The following is a 13,624-nucleotide window of genomic DNA, read 5'->3' on the forward strand; positions in this document are numbered from 1 at the left end:
GTCAACAGTTTTGAGCGAGCACACAGACGAAGTTGAGCGAGCGCGACAGAGATCTCCTGAGCTAGCGGAGGAACAGTTTATGTGAGCACGTACAGTGAAACTGAAAGAAAGGGGGCTGATGTTGCACATACATATTGATATTAGCAAACAGGCAAAGACATTTGTGGAGCACAACGATTCCTGTTTGCTCAACTACAAGTTTTTTTGTGCTTGAGTTTTATTTTTCCTCAAAATATAATTTCTGTGCTCGGTCAAAATATTTTCTGCACTCAAATTGTGCTATTGCTCGCTCATAAAAGTGGAACAAATGTAACTCCATAAACATCAACTAAACACAAGTCACACATTCATTCTATCACTTGTGAACGTAGCCTTTTTCCTACAGCTAGGTGAGATAATTGGCTATCCCAACTAACACAGTTACGTCGCTGTTACGCGGCGGTTACGTAACTTTATTACCAAACATATGTTGCCGCCACGTAAGTTCTAACGTTGCCGATACGTGCGGGTGAAAGACGCGATTACGTTGCCGCAACATATCTTGGCAACGTTTCTCGCACGTAACCGCCACGTCGCGGCAACCAAAAGACATACTGGCGACATTGTAGTAACCTTCCTGAGAAAGGTTGCCATAATGTCGCCAGCACGTTAGGGCGGATCTGCATGTGCAGTCCTCATTTGCCCATAGAATCCACAAAATCTAGTCACATTCATATACCTGCATTCTGGCTGGTGGCTGTTGCTAATGTTGACCCCAAGCCTATTCAAGACAGCTGCACTAACAAGTATCAATTTATGACTGCCACGCACAAAATCTAGTTGAGATAGCCTAGACAAGCCACATTCATATTTCACCTGCATTTTGACTGGCTGTTGCTAATGTTGAGCCTATTCAAAAGAAAAGACAACTGTACACTAACAAATTATATTTTATTTAAAATAATGTGGAAATTCAATTTTGCGGATGGTCTTCCACCTGGTGTTCCATCCGACCCTGTGAAGAACAAATAAAAGAGAACAGATGAGTGCATTTATATTAATTTTACATTCAGTCAAAACTAAAATAGGATATGCCAATAGCTGGTTACGCTAGACTTTTTTGCTGCTGCTGGGTCATTCCTTCGCCCTTGCACTTGTAGTCTAGATCAAGTGTGAGGATGCCGGCGCCGACGGTAGGCTACCAAGTCGCGGGAATAACGGAGCAGTGGACTGGAGATGCGGATGGTGTTTCTGTATTAATATTATTATTATTATAACTGTGCGTTCAGATAGCCTACCCGGCCGTAAGTATTGATACTGCTCCTTTGTTAAGTTTAGTTCATACTGTTATCAGTCTGTGCTCGTTAGAAGCATTATTGAGTATTGCAAATGCGTTGATATAACGCGAGTGTGAGAGTGAAATGGTCGCGGTATGATCCGGTATATGGTATGCACATTTAATGTACGACGTCTGACAGTTACTTTATAAACATGGAGATAATCTTGTGTTGATTCACCAGCATATTGCAACTAAACTGTAGGCCTACAGTTTACATTGCTGCTATAGCTGTAATGTTAGTGAACCATGATTTCATGCGTTTTTGGCTATAAGCTTAATTGTTTTGGAGTTTTGTAGCTTGTTGCACAAAGATGTCTCGCCTAGAATTGGGCTATGTCTACACAAAACCATCAGGTGTATTTCCTCTTACCGCTTTCACACCTTTAACGATAGGCCTACCGGTAAGGAAAAAACGTACGTGCACACAGAGGTGAAAGCGGCTAAAAGTACAGTAGTGCATATGCCAGACCAGTCGATGGCGCCACGGGCCGTGCAGAGGCTTCACATTTAGGCCTAATTCGCGTAGAAGACAAAAAGTTTGTTAAGCTGTCGCATGAAAAAAGGAGACTACATGCAATTTGGTTTTCAATTCAGCTGTTAAAGTACTAAAGTTCATTTTCAAGGTATGTGACTTGTGGAATGTGGAATTTCAAATGCTTAGGCCTACGTATTGCATTAGGTCTGAGCACTATTGGAGAAAACATTAGCATGCGTCAGTCATAGGTTGTAGTAAGCTTAGCTAATGTTTAACTAAGTTAAGCTAATGGTGTGCTTCAGTAACTTGGCCACAAAAGGCTGATACATTGTGCACATAAATCATGACAGGGGAAAATAATAACCGGTTTAAAAAAAAAAAAAACAGTGTCGTGTAGATGGTGTCGAGCCGCCAAGATTATTGCTTGAAGATGAAGACGAGTAACCACGTCTTGTGAACAAGTTTAAAAAGTAGGGCATGGATCTGCATACCATTTTGAGGTGGTGTACAAAAATATGATAATTGTTCCCTAATAGTCGGCATGTTCGTATAATTGATTTAGAGGGATATTTGCCTCTCTCGTTTCAACTCACCATAAACTTTTGGTGTGGGCTGCAGGGGCATGTTTTAAGACCTCCGCTATCAGGAGCTCCACCTCCTCTTCCAGCCCTGGCTTCAATTTCATGATCGCTTCTGTAATAAGATTGAATTTGTGATAAAATTTCAGGCAAACGCTTACAGATATTAGACACTTTGTTTTTCTGAAAGCATAGGAGTCCATGAACCACAGGACAGGCCCAAAAATGGGCGTGTCACCAACACTCAGGGAGAGATGAAGTGCACTAGTGATGGGAATTACGGCTCATCTTAAAGAGCCAGTTCATTTGGCTCAGCTCAGCAATGAGAGCCGGCTCTTTCGGCTCTCAAACGGCTCTCTCTAAAAAATAATAATAACCTGTTGAATAAATGATAATTAAATTGATTTGGGCTACTACACTTTAATTGAAATCATTACAATAATTAAACACTTCATTGGATGCTGTGAAAACATGTATTTATTAATTAATTTATGTATGTAAGGCTATAAAAACATTAATTAACAGTAACAGATAATATAAAACAGATACAGTAAAAAAGTAATTAAGTAACAGTAACAGATAACATAAAACAGATTTTTTTTAAAGAATTGCAATTGGTGCACCCCTAAAAATCAAATCAATCCTTTAATTTGTTGAGGAGTGAATTATTTTCCTGGTTCCTACGCAAATTATAGTTTCAGCGGGGAACATCCCTGAAATGAATTGTCGCATGCAGAACTCTTGGTTTGCGAACATTCTAATATTGTGACCGTAGCCTATTCCTCAACAGGTTAAGAAAGATTAGCATTGAGAAAAGCTAATCAGCTTTTCAGCTTCGATCCACTAATCCTGTTTCTTCTCTCCGTAATGATCTGTCCCGCTTTTGAGAAGATTCTCTCTGAGGGGACCGATGTTGCTACGATGCAAAGTCTGCCTGTCATTACTTTTGTGAGGCGAGGGTACACTGAAGCCTTGGTTTCCCACCAGCTCAGTGGGTCTGTTGACCTTGGGATGAGGGGCTCCTCAAGGTATGACCGGATTTCTAGCATGGCATCTGCTGTGGGGTTCCTTCTTTCTATGTCTCCTGTTGCCCTTTGGTCAAAAAAACTCCACACAGCAGTGCATGGCTCCTCGGTAGCCTGTGCTCCCTCTTCTCTTGTTTGTGACTGCTGGCTGCTGAGACTGCTTCGAGCTGCTGCTGTTGTCACTCTCTGAATTGCCTCCTCAACAGCTCTGCTGTCATGGAAGGCCAGCTTTTTGAATCTTGGGTCCAAGATTGTTGTTTCGGCCAGTATGGGGTTAAACTCCATTCTGTGGAATCTTCTCTCCATTGAAGCACAGAGCGCATTGACCAACTCTATGACCTTCTCCAAAGTTACTGACCCTTACAGAGTATGATCATCTTGGAGGCTGTCACATAACTATAAAAGGAGATAACAATAATTCAACAACATATTTATGAACATATTTATTATATTTATGGACATATTTATAACATATTTATGAACATATGTATTATTTATTGAGGCAAATTCACAATAAGTGCTTATTTAAAGTAGTTTGGCATATATATATATATATATATATATATATATATATCGCAATTACTTTTATTTTGTTTTATTTTTTCTCAACATTTACAAAAGAACATTGCCTGCTGGGAAATCTGTTTGTTCAGTCATTTTTTAGCTCATCAATTCTGATTGTTGACTACTAAGTGCTAGGCATAGTGTTCCTTCCTGAAGGACTGTCCCAGCTAACCTATTTAAGCCTTCAGTAGCGTGGTGCTCAAAAAATAATAGAAAATAGGGAACTGGTTGTGCGCAAGTCCAATTTGCTTAAATTGAATCTATTTTTAAAAATGGCTCGTCAAGAGTTACTGCCTAGCGTTAGCAATGTCAACGATACCGGTGACCCGGAGAAGTTAGCCTAGGCCTACACCTAGAGGCTCGGAATGTTTGGATGTTACCATAGCCTTCTCTCCAACGAGAATGACATAGGACATTTTCTTTTTCAACTCTATTGTTAACGGGTTTGCTGAGCTGAAAGTTAACTTCTGAACTGGTGAGTAGCCTATGTGTTTATTTTATTATTTCAACTAATTGTTTATCAGGTTGTGGTTCAATGGCCACTGTGCCAGGAGAATAGGCTACTAGCCTAGCCTATTCATCTGCTATGTTTACTTTTTGATTTGGCCATCTTTTTGCTGTTGCTGTAAATAAATTTGTTGGTCCAGATTAATGGATTATTTGCGTTACGTTTTTGAGTGTAGGAGTGCACGTTTACTGTTCGTGGATCTAGTAATGATGTGCGTAGCCACGGGCGGGCCTGGACGGGCCTATGCCCGTCTACTTGTCAGTCTTGCCCGTCCAATTAAAGGGCTTTCCGTCGTTTACGCTCACCATCTAAAAAAGACGCGCAAATCAACACTGCGCTGGGAGCTCAGGAATCAGCAAACAGCTGCAGGTGTGATGAAATGCGTTCATATTCCACTTTTTATGTGATAAACGTTGCATGCCTATGGAAAGGTTTTGTGGTAGGATTGTCCAATGGTCAAGCTGTTGCTTCAATTTGTGTTTTAGTTTAGCCTATGCGACGCACTGATGCTGGGTTCATCAGTCTTGCGCAAGTTTAAAATGTTTAGCCGACTATTTGTCATTTTCGTACAAGTTCCACTTTTCATGTTATGAATAACATGCATATGATAAGGCTTTGCAGTTGTCCAATATGGTCAATCTATTGTCTCAATTGTGTTTCATGACGCTCAGAAGCTACACATTCATGCACTTGAATGTGTCATGTTTAAACGTGCTAGGCCTATATAAATAAATCTGATTGATTGATTGATTGATTGAATTTGATTTTAAAAACACCATTATTATTTAAAAATTACAGAGTGAGGATGTTCTGGGATATCCCACTAATGTCTCTCGAACAAACAGAAACAAATACATAATTCCATAAATAAATCGTCTACTGTACCTGTCCGCACTGATCTCCAGTCACCTGGTCGAAGGGCTCCAGAACAGCACAGGCCTCTTTTATCTCCAGCCATTCTTCTTGGGTCAGTAGCTCAATGTTTGAATTCATGATAGCCAGTGTCGATACGATGGCGTCTTTTGACTCCACTGCCCTTTTCAACATATGGAAAGTGGAGTTCCATCAGGTGACGCAGTCCTGCTTGGGCCGAAGGACAGGCACCCCCATCTGCTTCTGGGTTGACTTCAGTCTCTCCGCGGCCACAGCGCTTTTGTGGAAGAACTCCACTATTGCCTTTAACTTATCAGTGGTGGACTTCATCACCTTTAGGCTATCTCTTACTATTACATTTATAGTGTGTGCAACACACGGAAGATGGCTCCACTTCAGAAGTCGGATTGCTTTTGTGATGTTTGCAGCATTATCGCTTGAACAGCAAACCACTTTTTTGCCAACCTCCCACTCTTTCACCACTCTATTAAGTTCGTCTGCAAGGTTTTCGGCTGTGTGCCTTTCACTGAATTCAAAACACTCTAGAAGAGACGACACTGTTTTGTAATTTTCAATGTAATGACAGGTTACAGACATAAATGAGGTGGTATTCCTTGAAGTCCAACAGTCAGTGGTCAGGCAATCTGCTGTTGCATTTCTCACTCTGTCCTTCACTGCGCTGTGCTCTCTTTCATAGAGCCGTTGTACTGTTGAGTTGGAAAGCGTCTTCCTACTTGGGAGTACGTACATCGGATTGAGGGCATGCGTAAACTCAATGAAACCACGATCTTCTACTATAGAGAATGGTTGGAAATCAGTCGCAATCATTTTAGCTAACTTCTCATCTATTACATTTTGCCTGACCGGTGTCATTGCCTTCGGTAGATACTGAGTTAATGAGCTCTGTTGAATTGGCCTATTACTGCTACCTCCAGATGTGGCAGCCGCTGCAGCAGGAGCAGCGCATACAGCGGTTTCGTCAGGAGGAGCATCCCTGCGTCCTTCCAGCTGTTCTGTAGGGTGAACCAACCTTAAGTGCCTGTGGAGGTTGTTGGTGGATCCTGCCCGGTATGAAAGTTTAGAATGGCAATGCCTACATTCCGCTTTTGTATTGTCGCCGATGCTGTTGAAATGTAGCCAAATACTGGAGCGTTTACGTCCACCGTCCATCATTCTGTCTGTTCCCGCTTTGTTTTAGAATTCTATTTCTATCTATTGTTCCCGCTTTGTTTTAGAATGTTGCTTATTGTCTTTTGTGATTGGCTGCTGTCATATTAAAACAATGTGTGAGAAATGTTGGGCAGGCATACATTTATTTTATTAAAAGAAAAACAGAACAAGGCAGAACAAGCAGAGTTTTTGCAAATACATGACAGCGGTGTGGTTATGTTTCATATTATGCAAACGAGTAGTGGCGTAAAACGTGATCGGCAGCCTATCATCTCAGCGCAATATCAACGTTCTAAACATGAACGTCAAAATCCACGGACGGCTCCCAGAGGTGAGCCGGCACCCATCGTTCATTTCAAAGTGCCGGCACATAGAGCCAGCTCGTTCACGAACGACACACCACTAAAGTGCACAGCTAGTATCTAACTGTCTGTATCATAGAAAGAAAACTGATAAACTCACCTGCACAACAGGCCATAAAAGTAAATAAAACACTCAGTAAATAACGTTAGTACATGCCATTTCCCTCGCCACTGACTGTATCGCCATGGCAACACCAAACTGTCTCACAAAACGCTAAATTAACGTAACGTTATTTAACCGTAAAATAATCCACGAAATGTCAAAAGATAGGGAATAATCTTAAACACATTTCCCTTTCTAACATAAAAACATCAGAAAACAATAAAAACACTTACAGAACTGAGCTGTATTTGGGTAATGGTGATGGTTTTATACAGTTAGCAGCTAGCATGTTCTGTAATATCTTCATTGAACTCACGTTATTACAGATATAGCCTACACTTTAGGAAATAGAGTGAAACTCACCAAAACAGTCATACTATTGAAAGCACCACGAAATTGTCGCTTAGATGTGATAGAACAGACTCGGTTTAGTGATAGAAAAGACGTGAAAGGTGTTTAATTCCTATATAGTTCGGTGCTGTATGTTGTCCCATGATGAATGATTTTGCGTCTTTTCGTTTTTTCCGTTAGCTGAACTTGCTCGCGTCTAACTCATACTAGCTCGTGGCTAGGAAGGCGTCTTAAAGGGGCAGTAACATTAATTTAAAAGTGGTGATCATACAAATTATTAAAGTTGAAGGCTTTTGGTAACAAGTGTATTTATTAAGAAATGTCTTATATATTTATTACTATATATTCATTTTTATGTTAATTTAGTCTGTTTATTATTCTATTTTGAACCATTCAGTTGTGACCAAGCATGGAGATTACTTGGTCACACTTATCTGTGAGCTACAGGCATAAAAACAAGACCAATTTGTCAAACCCAGCTAGTTAGACACAATTGTTCTTTTATAGCTGCCCTCGCACACTTTTTCATTTCGCTGGATATTTTATTCAACTGTTTCTCAGCATAATGTATGTATGTGAACAGAAAGTAAGACATTCTTACCTTTTTTTTTTCCTTTTCCAGGAACCGAACTGAAAATGCTGGGATCCACCATTTTAAAGACGACTTGAGGCAAAAGGACATCTTGACAACCCTCAGCTGCAACAGCAGAACCAGCCCCTCTGCGGCTTAAGGACAACGTCAGCTTGATAGAAAACTGGGGGGCGGTTACCTTTGGGGTCTAGTGTTTCCCTGTCCTTATATGCCTTGTGAATCACTGTTTTAAATCGGAGATGCCGACCACAGTCTTTGTTTGTTGTTTCCGATAGTATTTTGAAATATCCTCTTATATAGTTCTGTTAATTGGGCAAAATGTCCTGCGTGAGAGTGTGATTAGTAAATGATATACCCATGGCTGTATTACATTTGTGCTGCACCTCAAGCCTTGTCCATACAGCCACCAGCTTGTTCAACGCATTTCTTGTCAGGCCATTATTCCTAGTCTACCTGTTCAAGTGGAAGCATTTGATGGGTTTACTTTCTTTCTATGTAGTGCTACTCTGTGTGCTACTTTGTGTGTGTTTTGTTGGAAGGTCTGTGGAAAATTGTGTTTATAAGGCTTAGCTTGACCTAGGACCTTGGACCATGGCGAGTTTTAGGGTGTGCAAGTGAGTTTATGCTGTGTAGTCATCTTTTTTTGGTGGTCTTGGTCCTTTGTAAAATAGAAACTTTTTTTATGTTGCCCTCTGTGTGGGGTTGTTGAGGTACCAGTAGCTGTCCTCTGAAATGGAAAACAACAAAAAAAAACTCACAACAGCATTGGTGTTTTGCAGAACTTGCATAGAATTTGTGACATGATTGACATAAAGGTTTTTAGCATGTATTCAACATTAGTCGGAGTACTAAAATTCAAGATCAATGACTGTTTTGAGGTGACTGAAACAAAGTACAATCAAGATTCCTGTTAGGGAAAAATAATCTTCATGGCCATTCTTCATGACATTGCAGTATGTTGTCATTTGTGGTCTCATCAGAGTATTATCATTGCAATTTTTCATACAGACACAATATTTTTTACTGTAATTTCTCTGTGTTTGATTACAAAATGAGTATTGTGGAGTTTTTGGGAGAAAGGACTGTTATTGTGGCCAGTAATTGGATAACAAGAGGGAGATCTTAGTCAAAATTGCACTAGACAGCATTAACATTAGGATTGGATTCTGATTAGCAGTCACTGTTTAAGCTACTCTCCACCTCAGCCGCTCCAAGGCCTTCATGCTCTGTACTGGTTGACTAATGCCTACTCTGCAATGTGGTTTGTTAGTACATCACTTCAATCTGTGAAACGCATGAATTTGACTTCAAATGTTTTTTTAATATAAATAATTGTCGTTGTGATTTATTTATGTGGTCCCTGTATATGCATTTAAAATAAATGCTTCATCAATTCAGTATCTGAATATATGTCATTGCTATTTTTTCAACTGGGTCAGAGTTTGTGGAACTGAGAATTGTTATGTAGTTCTGGATTAATCCTAGTTGAGCACAAATAGTTTCTGTGGGAATTGAGTCATCCCTAGGTAGTGAATAAACAATACAAACCAGTGGTTAATTTGTCCGGCTCGAAGATAGTTTGACTTAGAAAAAAATCTGTTATTTTATAGCATGTTAGCCTATGGGTTTTGCTTTGCTGTCTGAAGGTGAGCCCTTTATTGTCACTATAAAATGGAAATACAAATTCTAAACTAGAAATTGTCATACATATCCAGCATAGCATTCAAACCTAATCTTTGTGCTGGACATGGAAACAACCTTTAATACTCGTATGGTGTAATTCTGAACATTGACGTATCACGGTAAGTAAATGACCACAACACTACGTCGCCGCAACATTACTTGCGTTACCAAGTGGCAAAGTTAGCAAAATTACCAAGCCACTACGTTGCGGCAACGTAATTTGTTTACTTAATGTCAACTTCCTGTAGGCAACGTTGTGGCAACGTCACTCACAGTACCAAGAGGCAACGTTATCAAAATTACCAAGCCACTACGTTGCGGCAACGTAATTTGTTTACTTAATGGCAACTTCCTGTAGGCAACGTTGTGGCAACGTAATTTGTTTACTTAGGCAACGTTGTGGCAACGTCACTTACACTACCAAGAGGCAACGTTATCAAAATTACCAAGCCACTACGTTGCGGCAACGTAATTTGTTTACTTAATGGCAACTTCCTGTAGGCAACGTTGTGGCAACGTCACTTACACTACCAAGAGGCAACGTTATCAAAATGGTAAGGTTGGTAATGCACATAGTTTCGACATGAGTAAGTTACATACACATAATTCTTCATAACTGCCATGTTAGTAAAATGATTGAATGTCCTGTGAATCAATAACTAGATGTAACTTCAAGGTGTGACTACTAGCTGTCTTTCCCATTGGAATCAATGCTATAATGTTAACTTATTTTCAGCTAAAATGGGGCGTGATGCAGATTAAATGTATCCTTATGATGCGCCGTTAATAGGCTACGTAAAGGCATGCTGCACACACTTGTTTGGGCTTAAGAGCCAGCCAAAGAGCTGTAGCCTAGGCTGACGCATTAATCGTGTGCCGCCAAAGATTTTTTCACCGTCACTAAATCTGTTCAATTATCAACAATCCTGTTTGGCTGCTACTATTTTGACTCTTTGACTTTGATGCACCGTTTCTTGTCCTCAAACTGCTGCCAGACACTTCCTAGCAAATATTCTTGCAAATAAGAACTTTACTTCCTCCTAGTCCTCCTCCTGTAGTCATGGAGATAATAAACACCAACGCAGTTCTGAACTCCCGGTCAGCTGAATGGTGTTTTAAATTGCTGTGGACACCGATGCCGACATGAGTGCGATGCACTCTGCTTTTGACATTCATTTACATTAGATTCCATTCTTTTCAATACTCCGCACACCAGCATCACACTTTGCCGCCGTGTAAATCACGATTCAGTTATATTTGATCGACGCCGCTCCATAAAATCCATTGTTCATCCAGTGTTTGCCCGTTAAAAACTTCGGTGCTGATGTGTGTGGCAAATGACAGTGCACCTTAGACTGTAGGCCTATAAAATGGCAGCACTCATGTCGAAAAGTTCCTTATTTTCAACTGAACTCAGAGATAATGAATATAGTATTATTATAAATATAGTATTCTGTTTGTTATGCCCTTTATAATGTGTGTAGGCCTACATTTTGTGCATGCACTTCTGCGGTAGCATTTATTTCAGTTTAGGCTATATCAGCTATATTTCTGAAGAATATATTGTGTTGCCTCAGGTCTGCTGCACATCTTTTGAAATTTGATTTTAAATAATCAAATAATCAAATAGACCTACGTCTTAAAGTTAAAATAATAAAGTAACTTGCTTTGCTTTCATTTTAATCCCAATCAAGATCCACAATAATTGCTTTATATTGTTAATATGGACTCCTGGAAAGTTCAGAAATGCAAAATAATAGAATTTTAATCGTGTGATAAAATATGTGATTAATCGTAATTAGGCCTAACTATAGGAATTCATTGATTAATCGTGATTAAAATTTTTAATAAAATTTTAATCGTTTGACAGCACTAAATAAATGTAACCACCTTCAACATACTTTTGAAGACATTTTGTTTCAAGTGTGCAACAAATGTAGTCAATTTTATTAAGGGAGTTTGTCGGTTAGTTTGGCTTGAGTGGGAGTTGGTGGGAATGTATGTTAAGCAGACTTGTGCAAAATTCCAGAATTGAATTGAAACTGGCTCTTAAATTCCAATTCAATTCTTGAATTTCTCTTGCATTTCAATTGAGGTAGCAAACAGGAAGCAGAATTGCAATTCGAATTGTGCACAACCCTGATGTTAAAGCCCCCCTGTGTAAGAAATTCTCCCATCTAGTGGTTAGGAGTTATATAGCAACCAACCTCTCAAGCGCTGCCTCGTTTAGAACTACGGGAGCCGTCACACATCAAAACTGACACTAGTTCTGGAGTCCTAGCACGTTGAAGCATAAACTTCTCTCTGAAAGCGTAAATCTCGCCAAAATGCACCCTAGGGTGTTTTGTGAATGTACACGAGTCAAACTTTCGTTTAAAAGCATAATTATGTCTGAAGCGCCACTTTCAAGCTTGTCCGTGTTGTGGAGTTTTGAATGGGAACTATTTCTTGATACATGATCGCGTCAAAATCGCTATTTTTAAAACACTAAGAAGGCTCGACACAGCATGAAACTTCGATCGAAGTATCATCAGTGTCTCTACACATATACTCGAGCATTGAGAACATTGTTCGTGTACACAGTGTTCACTAAAAGAAAGGTTTTGAACATGCTCGCTGACATCAGTCAAGGAGTGAAAAACCTTTTTTTTTAGTAAACTATGTGTACACTAACAATGTTCTCAATGCTCAAGTTCATGTGTAGAGACACTGATGATACTTCGATTAAAGTTTCACGTTGTGTTGAGCCTTCTTAGTGTTTTAAAATAGCGATTTTGACACATCAAAATAGTAGGCTATACGACTCCCATTCACGTTTGACTCTGACAAAAACACCCTAGGATGCATTTTGGCGAGAGTTACGCTTGAATAAGCAATAACAACATATTCATAACATTTTGTGTGCAATGCCAATGCAACTCTTTCGGACCGAGCTAGCTAGCTATCGTTAGCACAGTAAACGGAAAGTGAATGGGAACGGCTAGGTAGTAGGCTACTGCAGCTAAGGACTTTGGTTAAACTATATTGTTGCAAACTAAACTGAAATAACACGTTCAGCAACTTTGTGGTCTATTAGTCCTAGCATAACTATGTTAGGTTAGGTTGTCAACTGTCTCTGGGTCTAGAAACTAGAGATCAAGTGAGTTGGTGACAGATCATGAACAAAGTTATTTCTCTTTATTTATTTCGTTGGAAAATACAATGTCAATGTCGGACTGTTAGGAAGATATGACTTGTAGAAAATGGGCTCGTAACTTACATTGCTAAATGTAGGGAAATTCTGCAGATGAATCCAAGCTAATGTTTTTCTATGCATCCAGACGCCAAAGACTGAGCTGTATTCACATGTTATGTCCCTTGCTGGCCACCGGTATTTTAACATGGCGCATGTACATGGCTAGTCGCCCCTGTGCTATGTAGATTTAAATGAGGATTTCTAAGCCATAGGTATGCTTCGAATTGGTGGTGGTCATAATTAAACATGAATGAGGCCACATTTATGAATGGTAAATGTTGATTTAGTTAACAAACAACTGAAAACGTTACACAGGGGGGCTTTAAGCAAATGATTCATCAATTCATAAGAGGGCTAACTATGGAAAAAACATTTCTATAGAACTCCATAGAGTAACTATCAGGTTCTGGGGATTTTCCACACTGAATTGAGGCAATAGCAGTACTGAATTATTCTATAGACTATAGAGGTTGTTCCAATGTACAGCCCCCTCATTCATCATTGTAGAGAGGTGTAGTAGTCCTTAAAATGATTGTCAATTTGTTTCAGGTCTGTTATCATGCCTAGAGGAGTGGAAATTAACCTGACAGGGAGGAGATTTTGTGCACACACCTATGTGCAAAATACATTGATCCACCCTGTCATCAAGATATTATTTTCAATTCAGTCATACTATGAAATATCTGTATGTAAAATCGAATGGGGGGGGGGGGCATGTATGAACACATACTGTACAGTTCATGTGTGTGAACTGTATGAGTTTCTTATAAACACACGGTTTATGTAA

At 39.6% G+C, this 13,624-nt stretch overlaps 1 protein-coding gene and 1 long non-coding RNA gene across 5 annotated transcripts in view; both read right to left on the reverse strand.

Moving 5' to 3' along the window:
• znf341 (zinc finger protein 341) overlaps window positions 1–13,624 on the reverse strand; it is a 190,867-nt gene that overhangs the window by 67,402 nt on the left and 109,841 nt on the right. The gene's annotated exons all lie outside the window — the stretch shown is intronic.
• LOC121713589 lies at window positions 226–13,503 on the reverse strand. Its single transcript, XR_006032884.1, has 3 exons — window positions 12,862–13,503; window positions 2,387–2,486; window positions 226–994 (listed from the first exon to the last, which is right to left on the reverse strand). It is a non-coding gene; the product is annotated as an uncharacterized LOC121713589 (long non-coding RNA).

Source organism: Alosa sapidissima, chromosome 7, assembly GCF_018492685.1.
Source record: "Alosa sapidissima isolate fAloSap1 chromosome 7, fAloSap1.pri, whole genome shotgun sequence".
Lineage (NCBI taxonomy): Eukaryota > Metazoa > Chordata > Actinopteri > Clupeiformes > Clupeidae > Alosa > Alosa sapidissima.